Source organism: Danio rerio, chromosome 19, assembly GCF_052040795.2.
Source record: "Danio rerio strain M-AB ecotype USA chromosome 19, GRCz13ab, whole genome shotgun sequence".
Lineage (NCBI taxonomy): Eukaryota > Metazoa > Chordata > Actinopteri > Cypriniformes > Danionidae > Danio > Danio rerio.
This window is the reverse complement of record NC_141039.2, coordinates 5322526-5345134: the sequence shown is the minus strand read 5'-3', so window position 1 is coordinate 5345134 and position 22609 is coordinate 5322526. Positions and strand designations below refer to the sequence as shown.

General features: G+C 31.4%; 1 long non-coding RNA gene across 6 annotated transcripts in view; it reads left to right on the top strand.

The window, feature by feature from the left end:
• LOC141378993 (uncharacterized) overlaps nucleotides 1–22609 on the top strand; it is a 136728-nt gene that overhangs the window by 73824 nt on the left and 40295 nt on the right. For 3 of the 6 annotated variants that reach the window (XR_015516407.1, XR_015516408.1, XR_015516409.1), the window contains exon 2: nucleotides 14155–14364. This is a non-coding gene — a long non-coding RNA (uncharacterized LOC141378993). Of the gene's footprint in view, nucleotides 1–14154; nucleotides 14365–16361; nucleotides 17163–22609 lie in introns of those variants that run through there. The other 3 variants (XR_015516406.2, XR_015516410.2, XR_015516411.1) reach the window with 3 other exon arrangements.

Sequence of the window (22609 nt, the reverse complement as noted above, 5' to 3'; positions counted from 1 at the left end):
GTACAGGTAGAAAAAAAACAGAAATCAATAAGCAATCTACGGAAGAGAAAAAAAAGGCTGTAGCGTCTGGAGAGGTTATCATAGCGGCTCCTGTAAATGAAGAGTCCTTCAGAGCGAACGGCCACTGTTAGATCGCTTTCATGAGGTTAGAGAGGTCATGGAATGGCCGTCGCTGTTTTTTACGCTGCATAGGATACATTAATGTCTTTTCGAACCGCAACGGCAAAAATGACAGCAAAAATATATGCGTTAATAGAGTGATTGAAGGGGAGTGTTTCTGCTTCAGTGCAGATATCGAAGACTTGGAGTTGTGGCGGATAAAACTAAACTCTGAAACTTTCAATGAAAGCCTTTTGTTACATCAAAGAAGTGATTTCAGCTTGCTTTCAGATTTAACAAGTGCTGTTAGATGAGGATTCACCAAGTCTCAGCTAAAAATCCTCTTTAAGAAAAGTTTACTGAAGAAAAGTCACATTACATCACGGATTTCATTTGGAGGGTGAGTAAATGAACAGCTTATTTTCCTTGTGTGAGTGAACTGCACACGTGGAGTGGAGAGAGATGGCGATATAGAGCAAACTCTGTGGATGGACATGATTGGGAGGCCATGATGGGTGAGGGCCAATGGAGGGAATTTGGCCAGGACACCGGGGTTACACGCCTACTCTCAGGCCCGGATTGGCTAATCGGGAGGACCGGGAGAATTTCCGGTGGGCCGGTCCGTTTTTTGGCCGCGAGGGCCGGTATCCCTGGCTCCAGAATCGGTTGCTCTCAGCAGTCACACTTTTTGAATTTATTTATCTAAGTTATTTATTTGACCACAGCCGTTTTATTCATTATTTTACCGCAGCTCTACTCTTTTTTATCTATTTTCTCGCAGCTCAGTGAACAAGTTGCAGTTACTTGGTCAACTTTCACTGAACAGCTGTTGTGGTTCAGTGGTTAGCACATTAGTTTTTGACCCCGCAGACCCGGGTTCGATCCTCGTCTGAGTAATTATTATTATTTTTTTTCATTTTTATTGTTAAGATATATAATACTGTTAGGGTTGTTAAACATTTGAAGTTCTAAAGCAGTTGTTTTCTCAAAAAAAGACGTTATAGTGTTATTAGAAACTGATTTGGAAATTACCTTATTTTAATATAGTTAGTCATGAACTGAGGTGGGCCGGTCTGAGGCTTGAAACTCCAGGGCTGAAAAGGAGTCCCACTCCGGCCCTGCCTACTCTTGAGGAGAAGTGCCATGTGATTCTCAAGACGGCGCTTACTATGTTTCCATCCAAAAATGTGAATACACTTTATGCGCCAAAATGGATTATCGCATAAAAGACGTGCGAATAAAGCAGCGTTTCCATCCAACAAATCAAAACAAATAAAAATATCTATTTTCCTCCGAATATTAACAACGACGTGCTCGGTCTATGGGATTGGATCGGGCAGGGGATTGTTTTTTATTTATTTATTTAATTAAATTTTTTTTTTATTTCCTAAACATTTCCAGTCAAATGCATAACAAGTCTTACAGTATTACACATTTTAGCATAACGTGTAAACAAAGTAACAAAAAAGAACAAAGAAGGAGAGAAAGAAAAAATAAAACAAATAAAGAACAAGAGCGGGTTTACATAACATTTACCATAGAGAAGAGGAGTTTAGCTTTTAAAGTATATTCACAGTTCTGGTCACTTTTTGACTTGAAAGTCCTTTAGGAGTTTTATGACATTATGACATCATCGACGCATGATTCATTATGATTCACCGCTATTATGACATCAACAGCCTAACACAATTGAACAGCAAAGCTCCTCTGAGACTCGCACAAGCTGCTCTCGAATTCTTTATTTTGAGCTCTGCTGTATGTATATATATATATATATATATATATATATATATATATATATATATATATATATATATATATATATATATATATATATAATGTTTTTTATCAATATGCAAGAAAGAAGATTTGTAAAAACACAACATGAACAAAAGATACAATATCACAGTAAATCACAGTAAATCATACAAGTTTAAAAGATTTACAAACCAAGTAATTTTCCATACAACCAAAAACACTTTAATTAAACTCCCAAAATGATTTAACATTTTTTCAGAGTACAAAAAGAGTATTTGGAGGAAATACTGTTACTAAAATGAGCTTGTCTGATGTTTACTTTTTTAAATAATTATATAAATATATATTTTGCACATGTCTGCAAATAAAAGTGTTGTCATATAGAATGGCACAAGTCTCCAACTTGTCCTGTCTTTAACGATAAGCGAGACTCCAGTGCAGAGCAACCGGACAGGTCAATGAATTAATAATGGCGTATCTCATATCTCATAAATAAAATGTTTCTACAAATATCTGATCTCTTAAATACCAGCAATCGACAGCGCTCGCTTGCTTTTGGAGAAGTGCTTTCTAAAAGGAACATAAACCTTTAACATCGTCTTTCATGATCTGGATATTCAATAGCACAGAATCCTGATGAGAGATATGGATACCGACCTGCACTGTGCTGCGGATACTGATATAAAATATTAAATTTGTTATTTTAACAGATTTCCAGAACTGCACTATTTTGTTTTATTTTATTAACATTTTTTAAATTTAATTTATTTTTTTTAATTTACTTATTTATTTTTATTTAGTTATTCATGCAATTATTTTCATTTATTTAGTCATGTATTTATTTTTTATTTATTTCTATAATAATTTTATATTATTTATTATAGATTTTTTTTCTTTTTTCATTTGGTTATTCATATATTTTTTATTTAATTTATATTTATTTTTTCAATTGGTTATTAGTGTAATTATTATTTTTAATTATTTTTCATTTAGTCATGCATTTTATTTTGTTTTATGTATTTTTTTCATTCATGTATTTTCATTTTATTTATTATTCTTATTCATTTAGTCATGTATTTGATTTGATTTATTTATATAATCTTTTTAAAAGAATTATTTATTATATATATATTTTTTCTTTTCATTCCTTTAGTTATTTATGTTTTGTATTTATTTATTTTTTTATGTTTATTTGTGGTCAGTCTTACTCATGGATTGTATATAACTGATGATGTCCAGAAGTTTGTACAGCCAAATTAATATGTTTGGAGAGAAATATTAAATACAATTTTAATAAACAGGACCAATCAAGAAAAAAATTGAATTAAGTTTTTGTTGAAATTTTGGTAATTTATATATTAATTTATTACTTTTTAAAGGTTGCCCAAACTCTTATTTTAATGAATTTGACTGTGTAATAAAACTGCTTTTTTCTTTAAACTATTTCAAAATCTATTGTCTATATTTACTGAGAAATGGATAAAAATATTACATTTCAAAAGAGGGTGTACTCATTTATTCTGAGTGCACTCTGTCTTTGATATCAAATATCACAGAAAACTAAAATAATAAAATCCATAGGTTATTGTGTCTCTGGCAAATGAGATAAAATATTAAACACAAAGTAAAATCAAATAATTGGTAAATGTTACTCAATCTGATATGTCAAATATGAAATTAAATGAATATTAAATATATATATAAAAAAATTATGTTACATTTTTATTAGATATTTGCACATTTTGTTATGCAAATGTACAAAAATGCATGCCTGGAAAGTTTCAAATGATTAATAAATCACTAATGTATAGTGATAATTGAATTTATCACAAATAATAACATCAATATTTTGGTATTAATATTGATATTTTAGCCTCCAATTATGTATTGATAGTTGAATTTATTACAAATATTAACATCAATATTTTGGTATTAATATTGATATCTTAGCCTCACACTCACCAATTTTGTAGTGGTAAATTAATTTATCACACTAGGGTTAATTTAATATACCATTGTATTGATGATGTCAGATGTTTAGCATTTTATATTCTGCAATATGTTCATATTTTACATATTTGATTTGTATATTAGAAGAGTATCATATTAAGCATTCAGTAGCATTTTCCTGTAGCTGAAATGCATTATTTTTGTCTGTTTAATTGTAAAAATACATCTATGTAGTGTTTAATTTGTATTATTTTAGTTAGATCAGGTTAAACTTAGACTAAAATAAGAAATACAATAATAACAATGCGAGTTTCAGCAACTAGTTAATTAACTAGTTATCATAGCAAACATAGAGTAACTATTTAAATGTAAGAAATCATTGTGTATTCACATTGACTGCCATTATAGCCATATTTATTTAAGGTATACTTTCTTTTCCCTGTTTGATCTGTGCAACTTTCATCTTAGAGATCTTCGTCTAACACAGATCTGACACATCACATGGCCGTGATGGAGAGAAACATGCGTGCGGATGAGAAAAACAGCGGTGCGTTTGTGCTGACTGTTCTCGCCGCTGACTGTAAATAATGGCGTCTGCTGTATGAAGACATTCATCTCTCTTTTACAAGTGAATCTCACTAAACCTGTCATGAACACGTCTGGGTCATATTTCAGCTCAGAGTCAGAAGAAAGAGATAATTCTGCTATATAGGGTGCCATAGAGCTGCACAATTCATTTAAAAATAGGGACCTCAGTTCAAACACTCATGCAATATTAATTGTAAATGGTCACGATTTGCCATTGTTTATTAAAGGTTTTATGGTGTATATATATTCAGTTGAACAAGAGGGATAAGTTTTGTGTATAGTTGATAAAACTTTTCAGTCAATATTACTAGTTCTTAGTTATTAGATGGGATTTAAACAGTGACGTCTACAAAATCAATCAATCACTGGTTGAAAGCAACCTGACATTAGCAGTCACATTATGTCATGTAATCATCATCAATGCTTTTGTCACGAATTATTTCTTCCGACAGATTCTGTTCATATTTAAGATGTTTATTATGTAACATCAGGATTTTTCCAAGACCCAACATTTCCTTATGTCCACACATGTAGAGGAATGATAATACAGCTCAATTTAACTTAACCATAACTTAAATTTAATCATTACCTTACTTTACCATACTTTAACCTTACATTAACTTTAACCCTAACGTAACTTAGCTTAACCATAACTTTAACTTTGACTCTAACTTTTAGTTCTACTGTATGTCCACACATGTAGAGGAATGACAATAAAGCTTAATTTGACTTAGCTTTAACTAACTTAACTTCCTAAAATAACCTTAAACATAACCTTACCTTACCTTAGGTGAACCTTAACCTTACTTTAACCTCAACTTTAACCTTACCGTAATGTAACTTAAGGTAACTTAACTTAACCAGAACTTATCTTTAATCATAAGCTTACCTTACCCTTCTTTAACCTTTACTTTACTTTAACCTTACCATAACATAACTTAAGGGTAACTTAACCCGAACTTTACTTTAACTCTAACTTTTAGTTCCACTGTATGTCCATACATGTAGAGGAATGACAATAAAGCTCAACTTGACTTAGCTTTAACTTAACTTCTTAAAAATAACCTTACTTTAACCTTAACCTTAATTTTAACCTTACCGTAATGTAACTTAAGATAACTTAACCCTAACTTTAACCTTAACCTTATTTATTCCACTGTATGTTCACACATGTAGAGGAATAACAATAAAGCTCAACTCAACTTAACCATAACTTAACTTCTTAACTTAACTTTAAACATAACCTCACCTTACCTCACTCTAACCTTAACTTTAAGTTTATTCTTACCAGAACGTAACTTAACTTAACTTTAACTCTAAACTTTAGTTCCACTGAATGGTTATACATGTAGATGAATGACAATAAAGCTTGACTTAACTCACCCTACATTAACCTTGCCTTACTTAAACTTTAACTTTAACTTTACCGTAATGTAACTTAACCCTAACTTAACCTAACACTTACTTTAACTTACTTTACCTTACTTTAACTTTAACCTTTAACCTTAACTTTAACTTGAAACCTTACCTTAACTTAACTTATAGTAAAGTAACCTTAACTTAACCATAATTTTAACCTTAACTTTACCCTATTTTACCATACTAACTTTACTTAATTTAACTCAACTTAAATTAACTTAATGTAACTTTTAACTTTACCCTACTTCAACTTAACTTAACCCTAACATAACTTTAACCCTAACCTAACCTTACTGTAACCTTATTTAATATAACTTAAATTAATTTAACTTTTAACAACTTTTAACTTAACTTATCCTTTAACTGTAACTTAACTAACTTAGCTGAGCACTGTGTATGTCAAACATTTTGTCAAACTTCATCATTTTTTTTTTCTTTATGGCAGTAACCATTGTACTTGTAAATCTAATTTTCACATTCTATTAACTATATAAAAATAAAAATAATTACAAAAAACACAACTCGGATTATAAATATTTTTTTCTTTTGATTTCCGAGTTAAATGCAACATGTTTTCGTGACGCACATTTAGACTTCTGACTGCTCTAATCAAGAGTTTCTGGCTTTAGTGAGTTTGAATAAATGCCTTTTTCTTTCATTATTCTTACTTGTGTGATTTCTGTCGTGTGCCGCTGTGCTGAATGGTGCCCTGCTAACGGTTTTAATTGGACTCGAGGCCATTTTAAAGCGCAGCATGCCAGACGCTGCTCCATTCAGGTGAAACTCCCTGTTTTTATTGTTGCAGTGACAAAACCTCTCAGTATAAAGCGGCTCGGACTCCATTTTCCTTTGATCTATTAGAAAAAAACATAATGATCTGTAACAGAGGTTCCATTAGTCTGAAGTTCAGGTCAGAACAATGTTTTGTTCACTCACGATGTGGAAAAATAAATTCAATCTCAGCAGCTCATTAATATCTCAGGTGTTTCTCTCGGACAACAATGCGATATTTAAAGTGCCTCTTTATGCTTTTTTATAAAGGTTGTTTTGAAGGTTTCCTACAATAGGTGTTTTTCAAAAAAGAATTGCATTTTGGCATAATGTAATTGCATATTGTATTTTATTTTGTGTGTATCAAATAGCTCATTTTTTTATACCTTAGGTCAATTTGTCCTGGGAGATTGTTATATCCAAAATAAGTAACAAAGATTCCTTTGAATACGTTTTGCATTCATACAAATTATATAAAAAGATGACTGAAATAATTATTTGCTGATTTTGAACCATTGCTTGCCTTACGGGTAAGACCTTGCTTGAGGTAGTCTGTTGAAAAGCAGTGCATGTGTTTTGTAAAATGTTTGTTTAGTTGATTTGCCTCTTTGAGTTTGTGGACCAGTCATATACAGTATAAGGTCTTCTTGTTTTATGAACATAACTTAGCTTTTGTGGACCAGTTATGTAAGGTCTTCTTGTTTTATGAACATAACTTGGCTTAAGCCTTAACTTAATCCTTAACTTAAACCTTAACACTTAACTTAACCCTTGACTTAACCCTTACCTTAAAATTTTACTTAACCTAAGCCTTAACTTAACCCCTAACTTAACCCTAAACTTAAGACTTAACTCATCCTAACCCTTAACTTAACCCTTAACTTAAGACTTAACCCTGAACTTGACTTAACCCTTAACCTAAGACTTAACCTGACCCTTAACTGTACCCTTGACTAAACCCTTACCTTGATGCTTAATTTAACCCTTAGCTTAAGTGACTTAAACCTTACCTTAATCCTTAACTTAAGACTTATCATAACCTAACCCTTAACCCTTGACTTGACTAAACCCCCCTAATAACTTAAGACGTAACTTAAGACTTAACCTAACCCTTAACTTAACCCTTGACTTGACTTAACCCTTAATGTAAGACTTTACCTAACCCTTAACTAAACCCTTCATATAATTTAACCCTTAACTTCAGCCTTAACTTAACCCTTAATTTAAACCTTAACCCTTAACTTAAGACCTAATTTAACCTAGCCCCTAACTTAACCCTTGACTTAACCCTTAACTTAACCCTTTGCTTAACCCTTTACTTAAGCCTTAACTTAAACCTTAACTTAACACTTAACTTAAACCTTAACCCCAAACTTAAGACTTAACCTAACCCTCAACTGAACCCTTGACTTTACTTAACCCTTAACTTAATACTTAACCTAACCCTTAACTTAAGAATTAACACTTAATTTAACCTAACCCTTAATTTAACCCTTAACTTAATCCTTAACTTTTAACTTAACCCCTAACCCTTAACCAAAGACTTAACTTAACCTAACCCTTAACTTAACTCTTTACTTAACTCTTAACTTAACTCTTGACTTATAAAACATTATTTGTGTTTTATTTTGAGCTAAAACTTCACAGTATCACTCTTGGGACATCGGAGGCTTATGTTACATATTGTAAAAAGGGGCATAATAGGTCCCCTTTTAGAAATAACATAGGTTGTGTTTTTTTTAACATATCTGTTTTAGAAGTGTAGGTGATTTGGAATGCCTCACTTAAATTTGTTTGTGTGTGTGCGTGCGTGCGTGCGTGTGTGTCTAAATTGAAATGTAAATGCTTGTTCCCGTAAGTCACGTCATGATTCAAACAAAGCAGCATAGACAATCACACAGGACTCCAATGTTTTTTCCACATCTCATTTTAAATGTTGTTGTTGTGGTGTTTGTGTACAATAGCACATTGCTGAGCTCTTATTTTAATTCTGTCCATTCAAAAGCATCTCTTGGCTTTATGGTGTCCGTGAAGTGTGCTTACAATGCATTCTAGATTGATTTTGCTCCTCACTCCTCTAGTGCACAAAATTAGCATAAAATCAGCACACGCATCTCACTGACACAATGGAGGACAGCATCTATACTGTCAAACAGCACCACAACAATAGACGCTGGAAATTAGGTGAGAGAGCAGAATGGAAAATAAATTGAGGAATAAATAAATAAAAACAAACAGGCGGTTTATTCAGATCATTCGCTTAACAACTTGAGCTATAGAAATATTTCATTGAATATATTTATTGTATGTTTGTTTTTATATTTGTCATTTATTTATTTGGTTATTTTTAGTTATTTTTGAGTTTATAGTTGTAAACATTATTGTGTATTTTTATAAAGGTTAAGGAGAGTAACTGTCCCAACCCTTTAGTCCAGGGGTCACCAAACTTGTTCCTGGAGGGCCGGTGTCCTGCAGATTTTAGCTCCAACCCTAATCAAACACACCTGGACAAGCTAATCAAGGTCTCACTAGGTATACTTGAAACATCCAGGCAGGTTTGTTGAGGCAAGTTGGAGCTAAATCTGGCAGGGACACCAGCCCTTCAGGACCGAGATTGATGACCCCTGCTTTAATCAATAACTAAAGCCAAAACTATATATATATATATATATATATATATATATATATATATATATATATATATATATATATATATATATATATATATATATATATATATATATATATATAGCAGTTCTGTCTAGTTCTATATATATATATATATATATATATATATATATATATATATATATATATATAGTTCTATACATCTATAGTTCTACACACACATACATACACACACACACACACACACACACACACACACACACACATATATATATATATATATATATATATATATATATATATATATATATATATATATATATATATATATATATATATATATAATATATATGCTTGCTGTAGTCTTTTCAAGCATTTTTACAATGCTAATTTAAGTTATTTTGTCATTTGAAATATACTTTTATATAATATTAAAGGAATTTAATATTAAATATAGATTATATTTGTTATTCAGCTTCTTTAGGGCTTGTATATATATTTATATATTGATATTTATATAGCAAATATAAATATATTATGTTGCATATTTAGTCTAAGTTTATTTATTTATCTATTTATTTTATTTTAAATTTTTATTTTTATCATTTAAATTATTATTAATATTTTTTATTTATTTTTTATATGTTTTTTGTTTAATTTTTAATTAATTAGTTTTCTGTTGGATTTTGATTTGGTTTGATTTATTGTTTAATTATATATTTTTAAAAATGTTTTTTTATTTATTTTTTTATATATATGTTTAGTGTATTTTATTTTAATTCATGAGCATATTTACATTTAGCTCTAAATATGTATTACAAAGTGTCTCTTTCAGCTCGTTTTCTCTCTCTCTCTCTGTTTTTGAACATCACATGACCAAACACACAGTAAACCGCTTTAATGTCAAACCATACGCAGTAAGGCCAGACGGCAATATTCCATCTCCTTGTGATCTTATGTCCTGCTAAATCTAAACATTTGGTCACATAATAACTTCACTCAGTTGGGTAATACAGGAATAATGTCCTTTCGGTTTGTAGAGTGAAATATAATCTGCAGACTGTTCTCTTTTAATGGACTTTTCCTGTCAGGCCGGACAGAAAAAGAGAGAGAATGAGACAGAAAGAGGTCTAATGGGAGACATGCCTCCGGTTTAACAGACTCGCATTTGCCTGAAGAGTCTCTCTCTCTCTCTCTCTCTCTCTCTCTCTCTCTCTCTCTCTCTCTCTCTCTCTCTCAATTCAATTCAATTGGTGAAATCACGGGTTCTGATTGATTATTGTTTTTATAAATCTACAAAAGATATATTAGCTTTTGAGATGTGGTGGTGGGGAAATGGGGCATTGTGTTCAATTGTTGATGAAGAATTAGTTTTTCTTTTTATAATTAATGTATTTACATTTTTTTACTGCATCCCTTGTGAGTTGTTGACATGTTGAAATGATGATTGTTGACTTATTGTAATAAAAGGCACTTTTAAATTCAATTCTCTCTCTCTCTCTCTCTCTCTCTCTCTCTTTCTCAATTCAATTCAGTTCAATTCAGTAATTGCTTTATTGGCATGGAAAATGTTACAGATGTATTGCCAAAGCATTTATAAAGTTTACATTAAAACAGAACTTTCATATATATTTAAAGAAACAAAGTAAATACAGAAAATAGAAGTACTGTAGAAGTAAATACAAAAATAAATAAAAATACAAACTAATAGTAATAATATTACATAATAATAAACTACATTTGACAATCAACATGAATTCTCATTTAACTCTCTTTCTCTAACAAAGTACTCTTTATTTATGGGTGTAAATATAACACACACAGAGGTGTATTTTAGCACATTTGTTGGACAAGTAAAACTCTCAATTTGTAAAACTGGCAGAATTGAAGGGGATAAGATGAAAAAAATGATTGGCTTGGTTAAATCAATAATTAGAATTGATTATAAATTTAATACATTTTCCTTGAATTTTAATTTAAATGGTGTGTGGATGAAGCTTTATGAAGCTTTATTTTTAAATTAAAAAGGTTTTAAAAGTCAAAAGTCTGTAGCCAATCGAAACTTTGGTCAATCGATCAACTTTTGTTTTTTTCAATAGGAGGAGGGTCATTTGTCACATCAAATTCATTGGGGATTTCACAAGAAAAACAATGGTGTGCTTGGTTTTAACATAACTTTATTCTTTCATGAGTTATTTACAAGTTTCTGACCACTTATAAAATGTGTTCAATGTGCTGCCCATTGTGTTAGATTTTCAATGCAACGCTCTTCTGTGGTCAGAAACTTGTAAATACCTCGCGAAATAATAAAGTTACGTTTAAACCAAGCACGTCATTTTTTTTTCTTGTGAAATTCCCTATAAGTTTGATGTGTCACATGACCCTCTTCCTGTTGAAAAATTCAAGATGGCTGACTTCAAAATGGCCATCATGGTCAAGTTTTCCCCTTCACTTTAGCTGCGTCCCAAATCGCATGCTTATGCACTATTCTACGCCATTTTGTAGTTTAAATAGTGCAAGTAGTGTGTTCACACTGAAAAAATCAAAAAATAAAAAGTGCACTTTAATTACTCGGATGATGCACTCATTTAGCCGCTAAAATGAAGTGTGGAATGATGGACACTTCACGCACTCAACGACCGCAGGTTTGCTCACGTAGCAGAAGGGGCGGAGCTATCGGGCGCACATGTTGAATAACTTTATTTATTATGGATGGTGAAAGCAAAATTCTCCTACGAGAGTGATTATAGCGCCTCCCGATGGTGAATGCGGTTATACTCACGGCAGGTATTATTTGATAATTCGGTCGTTTATTTCACTGATTTGGCAACCGTCAAACGTCATCAGGGAAACGGTTTGAATTTCCGCTTAGTAAAAAACAGTGTGCCACTTGGGACGACACTACATACATATACTATCCTTTTGAGTGTGTAAGTGCATAAGTACATAGTGCATAGTGTATAGTTTGCCATTTGGGACGCAGCTATAAACTAATGTGTCACAAACAGGACATTATTATCACCAACCATTCCCATTTTATTAAGGTGTATCCATATAAATGGCCCACCCTGTATTATGTTTAGAAATTTTGTTAAACAGATATCGGTAGGAAAATATACAGAGGGCCTAATAATTTGGGAGGGTTAATAATTCTAACTTTAGTTATACATGTTGAACTGTTTTATTGTCTAACGTAGTGAAATCAGTGTAAATGAGCTTAAATTTGTGGTAGAATCTTGCTCTGATGTGCTGATAGTTTAGTCTCTCTCTCTCTCGTACACACTCTTGCTGTTAATGCAGAGGCAGACCGGCTTTTCTGGACAGATTGGCAGAATAGCAGCACTTAACCCTGAGCTAAATCTGCCATCGCTGAATATCCAGACAGCACTCTGTGGAGTGTGAGAAAATAATAGACGCTGAGATTGCAGGGCAGACAATGTTTGCTATGCACAACAAGGGCTCCAGGCTGTCCTAATTTTGATGCTACTTTTGCATTTTTTTGGGTGACAAACGTTTAGCTATTTGTGGAAGGCAGATTGGGAATGACGTAAATAATCAGTGTATAAAGCTTTCATTGAAGCATCCTTATGCACTGTATGCTTATTAATAGGAACAGGGAACGATTCTGCCATTAAAGACCTGTGTGTACTGTAAATAAATATAATTCTGCTAATAGAATGCGAATAAGAGCCATATGCGAATAAGCTTTTTACATTTTCTTTAGACTTGGTGCATACTTTTTGTTGACAGCAAGTTTAATTTATTAATTTATTTAATTAAATTAAATTATTTCAAAATATTTTTTTTACATAATATATTTATTGTCTATATATAAATGAACATGCATATAAATTACATTTAATTTGAAATATTTTTACATAATATATATGTATTGTCTAAATACACATGCATATAAATTAAATTAGATTAAAATATTTCTACAAAATATATGTATTGTCTGTATATAAATACACTTGCATATAAATTACATTTAATTAATTCAGAATATTTTTACATAATATATATGTATTGTCTAAATATAAATACTCATGCATACAAATTAAATGCATACATTAAATTACATATATTTATGTATTGTCTGTATGTAAATACACATGCATGAAAATGTAATAAAGTTAAATAAGTTTAAAATATTTTTACATTATATATGTATTGTCTATATGTAAATAAACATGCATATAAATTCAATGAAATTAAATAATTTAAAAATATTTTACATTATTTATGTTTTGTCTTTATAAAAATACACATGCAAATATAAAAACTAAATTTATATAAAAAAAACTATTTGCATAGCTGTTTAAATGTATCTATCATTTGTAAAAAATGTATTTATTAAAATAAAATGTATATATAATTTAAATGTCTCTAAAAATTCATAAATATTTAAATAAATAATTCTGAATATTTTAAATATTTTTGTTTTGTATAATTTTGTTTATAAATTTAATTCCTTAAATTAAATTCAAAATGAAAGTATATTTTTACGTTATATGTGTATTTATACATAGAAAATACATATATATTATGTAAAAACAAACTTTTATTTTTTATTTAATGTGATTAAATTAAAAAAAACAAAATTACACAAAACAAAAAATATTTACTTAGCTATTTAAATTATATATACATTTTATGACATAAAATATCCTTTAATCAATTCAAAATAAAAGTGTATTATTGTTTATGTGTAAATACACATGAATATAAAACTAAATTATACAAAACAAACATATTTAAATGTGTTTATTCATTTTTTGTTAGTATATATTAACATAAATTAAATATGTTCAAATGAAATGTGTTTATATAATTTAACGATTTATATCGATATTTTGCGACACATTGTGCAGCCCTAATGTCATTCTTTATTTACCCGACAATGGGCCTAACCCACTTTCTCCTTCCTTTACTCTACAGGTTTAAAGTACCAATTATTTCCTGTGGCTGAGTTCACATTTAGATGTCAGCGTGTTCCTCATAAGCACCTGGAGCTGCTTGTCCGCGGTGTGAAAGCAGCGCTGGGTCAGATGTCTGACACCTGACAGAATCACCGTCCCACAGACCAGCAGCTTCAGCTTTACTGAAGGCCAAATTAATCAAACAGAGAGCAGGAGAAGAGGAGTGAGTGTGAGTGCACTGACATCACACAACTGCACAATACAGGCTTTCATAACACACTCTTCTTTCTTTTCTTTTGCTTTCTTTCTTTTTTTTCTCTTTCTTTATCTGTTTTTCTATATTTTTCTTTAATTATTTTTCATCTATTTTTCTTTTTCCATTTTTCTTTCATTCTCTATTTTTTCTTTCTCTATTTTTCTCTTAGTTGCTCTCTATTCTTCTTTTTTTCTTATTTTTTCTTTCTCATTTTTTTCTTCCTTTTTCTTTATCCCCTTTTCTTTTTTCTTTCCTTTCTCTTTTTATTTCTTTCTCTATTTTTCTTTTTTCTTTATTTTTCTTTAAAAAAATTCTTTCTCTTAATTTTTTTATTTTTTCACAGTTTTTCCTTATTTTTCTTTCTTTCTTTTAGCTTTCTCTTTTTCTTTCTGTTTTTCTCTCTTTTCTTTCACTATTTTTCTTTTTCTTATTTCTTTGTATTTTTTATTTCTCTATTTTTTACTCTTTTCTTTCCCTTTTCTATTTTTCTTTATTGATTCCTTTTTCTTTTTCTTTTCTTTTTTTCACAATTGTTTCTTTTTTCTTTTTCTTTGTTTTTTTTCTCTATTTTTTCTTTCACTGTTTTTCCTTTTCTTTCTTTCTTTTTCTTTTTTTAATTCTCTGTTTTTCTTTTTTCTTTTTTTTCAAATTTTTACTCTTTGCTTTTTTCTTTACTTTTTACTCTTTCTCTATTTATTTTATCTCTATTCTTATTTCTCTATTCTTTTTTCTGTTTTCTAAACTTTCTTTCGCTCTTACTTTCTTTTTTCTTTTTACTCTTTCTTTCTTTCTCTATTTTTTCTTTTCTTTTATTTCTTTATTTTTCTTATTTTTCCTTCTGTATTTTTTTCTTTCTCTGTTTTCTTTCTTTCTCGATTTTCTTCATTTTTCCCTTTTCTTGTCTTTTTCATTTCTCTTTCTTGATCCTTTTTTCCACTATATGTCCTCATTTCCTTATTTTCTTTTTATTTTACAACTTTTCTTTCTTTGTTTTTCCTGATTTGTTCTTTCTCTTTTTTCTTTGTCTAATTTTCTTTTTCTTTCTTTTTCTTCTCTTCTTTCTTTGTCTCTTTTCTTTCTCTATTATTCTTTTTTTCTTCAATATTTTTATCTCTTGACTTTTTCTTTCTACTTTTTCTTTACTTTTTACTTTTTATTATTACTCTTTTATTTTTATATGCTTATTTTCTTCACATTTTTTTTCTAAATGTAGTTTTTTTACTGTCTTTTTCTTTCTTTCTTTTTTACTCTTTTTGGTTATTTGGAAAATGACAACCCTAAAGTGTGCAAAATATATTCTTGTCAGTCCATCTGTGCTTGACTTTTGAAACCTTTTTAATGTATACGTTTATTTATAAGCATTTAGAGTATTTTTAATCAGTTGCATGCAAAGTGAAGTACTGTATACTGTATTTCTTTCCTTTCTTTTGTGTATTTATTTATTTAGTTAGTTAGTTAGTTAGTTAGTTAGTTAGTTAGTTAGTTAGTTTAAATAAATCAGTACATTGAAATGTCAGTACATAATTTTCATATAGTATATTAAACATAAAATCAAGAAACATAACACATTCACATACCTGATATCTATTCTAAGCAATATGTCATGTCTGTTTTATGTTTATGCTTAATTATGCATGCTTTATATCATATTTACGTATTACAGTACCATTTTCTTCTTTGAGCATGAACCATGTAACCCCACTCCATAGAGCCTGATACAGAAAATGGATGAATTGAATCCAAATAAATATATCTGCATTACAAAATCAATCAGTTCCAGAGCATTGTCTGAATATTCTGAACAGAGAAATCCTGTAATGTGGTGTTGCGTGGGAAACGCATGTCTGATGTGATTTATGTTGCGCTCGATCTAACCTTATTAGACCCGCCATCAAAAAACCACCAGCAGGAGTCTTGAGCGAGTGCTTTAATTACAGCTGTGAGTCATAGCTATAATTCTCCATCCATAGGAGCACATGGAGACCCCCTGCGCACCGGCGGTCCGTGTATTGTCAGACAACAACAATGTCCATTATTCAGAGAGAGAGGCAGAAGGCAACAGGGGAGCTCCATTAGATCCATTACGGCACAGTCAGAAGTCGTCAGGTTCTGTCAAAGATGTGAATGTATTGTTTGTGTCATATAGCTCCGCCTACTGCGCTGTTGGGTGGATCTGATTGGCTCGTTCTCTCTTTGAGCTCTAATGTGTGCTGATTGATGAAAGTCTGTGAGTTTGAGAGAGAGAGAAAAGCAGAAAATGGGAAACAGGCTAGTTTTCAATGTAAATAAAATAAAAAAGATTGAAGATCTATCTATCTATCTATCTATCTATCTATCTATCTATCTATCTATCTATCTATCTATCTATCTATCTATCTATCTATCTATCTATCTATCTATCTATCTATCTATCTATCTATCTATCTATCTATCTATCTATCTATCTATCTATCTATCTATCTATCTATCTATCTATCTATCTATCTATCTATCTGTGTGTGTGTGTGTGTGTGTGTGTGTGTTTTGTTTGTATGTATGTATGTATGTATGTATGTATGTATGTATGTATATATGTGTGTATATATATTGCAACTATGCAGTTTATGTGTAAGAATAATGCCTATTTTAAAATATTTACAATTTCTGAGAGAGCTCGTCGGCGGCCAAAGACGGTTAACGTTATCTATCCACAAGATGGAACCAGAATCGCATAATAAGCCCTTACTCAGTGTGTTTTCTTGAGCACGAATAAATAAAAAGCTAAAAAACGGAAGCCTCATGGTTTTTAAGGTGGATCAGACAGAGTCAATAAGAAGCTGCGAATAAGCAGCTGGATTCAGCCTTGTCCCTCCTTATCGCAAACACAACAGCAGTCTGGTGAGAAATCTCTGTAGTCGGATGGCATTTCATGCCACACTCAGCCTTATAATCTTAAAATGTGAGCAGAATTTGCTGTTTTGTCATCACCATAAAGGGGTCACACACCAGAAGCGCGGCTTCAAGTTACACTATAAAGAATCATTCAAATACTAGCTCTAAAGTGATGTTGGTGAAATAGTAACGGCTTCTAATAACTGATTTATTTTATCTTTGCCATGATGACAGTAAATATTATTTGACTAGATATTTTTCAAGACAGCGTTAAGGGACATTTAAAGGCTTTACTAGGTTAATTAGATTAACTAGGCAGGATAGGGTAATTACAGTAGGCAAGTTATTTTATAATGATGGTTTGTTCTGTAGACCATTGAAAAAATATATAGCTGAAAGGGGCTAATAATTTTGACCTTAAAATGTTTTTTTTTTTTTTTTTATGTAAAACTGCTTTTATTCTAGCCGAAATAAAGCAAATAAGACTTTCTCCAGAAGAAAAAATATTATCAGACATACTGTGAAAAGTTCCTTGCTCTGTTAAACATCATTTGGGAAATATTTAAATATTAGAATTTGCTGTTTTGTCATCACCATAAAGGGGTCACACACCAGAAGCGCGGCTTCAAGTTACACTTTAAAGAATCATTCAAACACTAGCTCTAAAGTGATGTTGGTGAAATAGTAACGGCTTCTGCTGTTCTGACGTAAGCTGCAGATGTGAATGAATGGCGGAAGAAAGTAGTTCCTAATACAAAAGGGTTTTGGAACTGTGTTTGATTTTGTATTTTATGTACAAGATTGTGATGTCGAACTGTTGTATAAATGTAATATCACATGAGTAGCAGTGTGCTATGGCTGCATATCAGCACTGGTGGGGCGCTAAGGCAACGCACGCTTCCCACCAGTGCTAATATACAGGCATAGCACACTTCTACTCGTGTGATATTGCTCATAAGTATGTATGGATGTATGTATATGTGTGTGTGTGTATGTATGTATATACATATATATATATATATATATATATATATATATATATATATATATATATACACACACACACACACACACACACACACACACACACACACACACACACACACACATATATAGTGTATATCACACACACACACACAGTATATATATATATATATATATACATATATATATATATATATATATATATATATATATATATATATATATATATATATATATATATATATATATATATATATATATACATCACACACATAAACCCTCTACTATTACAATCACGATTGGGTTCAAAAACATTCATAACATTCACTGTTTTTGGTGGCCATCTTAAATTTCTTCACAAATAATAAAGCAATGTCCTATTTGATAAACCTTGAGTAAACAAAACCAACTGTCTGTCCAATGTAAAGCAAGAGCCCCTGTTTATTCCAGGATCCATCAGAAGCGGTGTTTTTTATTAAGAAAGGGCCTGCGCTCTTTAAAAGGCTTTAAATGTAATCTAGCAGAGACCAGACTCAGCGTCTCAGTGTGATCGTGCCATTAATCTTGTTACGGGCTTGCACTCCCTACCATCTTTAAATATGCATTAAAAAGAATGGAGCCATTGAGCATATTTGGTGTATAAAAGATATTGGCTCGTCATTAAAAAGCCATGTTAGCCCTTTAAAGTGAGGAGAGGTGATTTCATGCTTGGGCGCGTTTGTGCGGCTGGGTGCCGTGCCCACCCCGGGAGCTGGTGTCCTTGGCAGTGCACATCTCATGCCAGTGAAATAAGAGCTCTTCACGAAGAAAGTAAGGCAGATGATGGAGCAAATAATCATGAAGACTAGACTAGTGACAGGTCTAAATGTGGAGGGGAATTGAGGTCACATTATCTAGGATTCAATCAGAATATTGATCAATTAACTGTGCCGTCGATTGACTTTAATCAATTCTGCTATCTATCTGTTGTTAATTTGTTTATTCATTCCCTCCATCATGTTCATTAGTTTTGCTCTCCATTGGTTTTCACTGTCAGTTGTACTTTTGTTTGTTCTCTGATCATTCATTTGTTTGTTTGTTTGTTTGTTTGTTTGTTTGTTTTTTATGTTGATTTGTTTTTATAAATCTTTCTTTTATTAATTGTTGATTGTTTGCTTTTGGTCAGTCTTGGTTCTTTGTTGATCGTTTGTTCATTCTCTGTTAATCTTTCCTTTATTCTTTTGTTTGTTTGTTTGCTCATCGTCAATCATTCACGTTTGTTTTCTGTTAATCTTCCTTTATTCTTTTGTTTGTTTGCTCATCGTCAATCATTCACGTTTGTTTTCTGTTAATCTTCCTTTATTCTTTTGTTTGTTTGTTTGTTTGCTCATCGTCAATCATTCACGTTTGTTTTCTGTTAATCTTCCTTTATTCTTTTGTTTGTTTGTTTGTTTGCTCATCGTCAATCATTCACGTTTGTTTTCTGTTAATCTTCCTTTATTCTTTTATTTGTTTGTTTGTTTGCTCATCGTCAATCATTCACGTTTGTTTTCTGTTAATCTGTCCCTTGTTCTTTTGTTTGTTTGTTTGTGTTTGTTTGTTTGCTCTTTGTCAATCATTCACATGTTTGTTTTCTGTTGATCTTTTGTTTGCTCTTAACTCTTTTGTTTTGTCATTTGTTTTGTTTGTTTATTTGTTTGTTCTTTGTCAATTATTTGCTTGTTATATGTTTGTTTTTTTGTTTGCTCTCAGCCAGGTTTAGTTTTTTCTTGTTTTTTTCAGTCTTTCTTTTGTTCTCCTGTTTTGTTTGTTCTTGGCTAGTCTCTCATTTATTTGTTCTCTGTTGATTGTTTTTGGTCAGTCTTTTGTTTACTGTTGGTTATTTGACTTTGATCAGCCTTTTCTCTTCATCGATTGTTTTTTTCATATTCTGTCAATCTTTCATTTATTCTCTAGTTTGTTTGTTTGTATGCTCTTATTCATTCACATGTTTGTTCACTGTTGAGCTTTTTCCTCTATCAGTATTTCTTTTGATCTTTGTTGATAATTTGCTCTTTGTGATTCTTTAGTTTTTTTCCTCTGTTTGTTCTTTCGTTTGTTTGTTTGTTTTTGGTCATTCACTCACACGTTTGTTCAATTTTGATCTTTTTTCTCTATCAGTTTTTCTTGTTGATTGTTTACTCTTGGCAACTCCTTAGTTTTTTACATTGTTGTTCAGTTTTTTATTACTTTGTTTGTTTTGTCAAATTTTCTACTGTTCTCATTTGTTTTTTTGCTCTCTTTTTTTGTTGTCTGTTGATTCTTTTCTCTTGGTCAGTCTTTAGTTTTTTCCTTTGTTGACTGTTTGTTTGTTCTCTGTCAATCTTTGTTCTCGTTTGTTTGTTTTTGGTCTGTGTTTTTTGTCTTTAATCCTTGTTGAGCTTTTCTCGATCAGTCTTTTTTCTCTCTGTTAATCATCTGCTCTTGGTCAGTCTTTGTTTGTTCGTTCTCTGTCAGTTTTGCCCTATTTCAAAGTTTGCTCTTGGTTTGTTCTCTTTTGATTGTTTTCTTGTTTAGGTCAGTTTTAGTTTCTTTGCAGTGAATCCTTATTTACTTTATTCTTTGTTCACTGTTTGTTAGTCTTGTCAGTCTCCTGCTTGTTTACAATCATTTGTTGTAAACCAATATATTTTTAGTTAAAAAAGTATCTATATTATATTATTATAAATATTATAGTTTAATCTTTTGTTTGTTTGTTCTCTTGTCATCCATTTGTTTGTTCTTCATTTAGCTTTCATTTGTTTGTTGTGGATTGTTTATTTGTTCATTCCATCTACAAGTTAATAATACTTTTTATAGTTTGCTCTCTCTAATTTTTGTTTGTCTCTTTCTCTGTGGCACTTTTGCTTTTTTACATTGATCCTTCTATGGATTGTTCTGTCTCTTTTTCATTGTCCCTGTCTATCCCTTCGTCAGTCTATATTTATTTATAATTCCACCCATCCATCCATTCAGTGACCGCTGATCTATATTATGAAGAGAGAGAATATATTTATTGTTCTCCCAGCAGAACAGTCAACATGTTTCCGACATCCTGTCCTACAAAGATGTTACAGATCCTCGCTCCACGTCCTCTGTAAATGACTAACAGGAAAAACTGTGCGCCGACTGACCCAGAAACAAGCGAGACTCATCCGCTGCAGCGCAGGAGTGGATCAGTTCCTCCGAGCAATCCTAGCACTGTACCTGCCCCTCGCACGAGACGCTCAATCAACTATGCATGACTTGCCCTTAATAGGTTTCTTCACTGGAAAATTTGGAACGGTTGTTAGCTGCTCGACTGCTATGGAAGCACTTCAGTCCCTCGGGAGGTTGAGCTATACTTTAACCGTCCACAAGAACAACTATTGCATAGCCATAAAAGCAAGAACGGGGAGTGGAAGGTTCCTAATTTGCAATCTGTGTAACTGGAAATATATGGAGTTTATTTATAGTGTCACTTTCTGTCTGGAGGAAATGAAGATGAAAGTAGAACAATGCTCTGCTTTATGTCCACATCTAGGGCCGTGCATTATGACTATATATATATTTGGTATAGATAAAATAAAACATCTGTTGTTTTTTATTCATTCATTCAATTTCCTTCGACTTAGTCTCTATTTTTGAGGTCGCCACAGCGGAATGAACCACCAACTATTCCAGCATATGTATTAAGCAGCGGATGCTCTTCCAGCTGCAACCCAGTACTGGAAAACACCCATACATTCTCACATACACACACACTCATACACTATGGCCAATTTTGTTTACCCAATTCACATTTAGCGCATGTCTTTAGACTATAGGGGAAACCGGAGCACCCGGAGGAATCCCACACCAACAGAGAGAACATTCAAACTCCACACAGAAATGCCAAATGGTACAGTCGGGACTTTAAATAGCGACCTTCTTGCTTTGAGATGACAGTTCTAACCACTGAGCCACCATGCAGCCCTGTTTGTGATGATATTTTTCATAATACTAGTACAATATTATTACATGGTATACAGACAGAAACACGAATAAGAGCATTGTGAGAATGTTCCAATCTTGAAAATTTGCATTTGCATTTTTTTAGCAATATTTTTTACTTATTTTTCTAAAGTGTTTTATGTTTTATTAATATTTATTTTATATTTTTTACCAAAGATTTGTTCTGAGGTTTTAAAACTAGAGCCGCCACGGATATCAATTTTACCCATCACTGTTTTTCAACTGAACATACCAGCCTCCCAGTCATTGACTTTTACCACAATTGTCTCATTTACAATTCCCAGATGTTACCAGATCAAAAAAGAGGGCCTTTATACCAGTAAACACCAGCATAGGTGCAATTTACCTGCTATGAAATGCTTGTATTACCAGT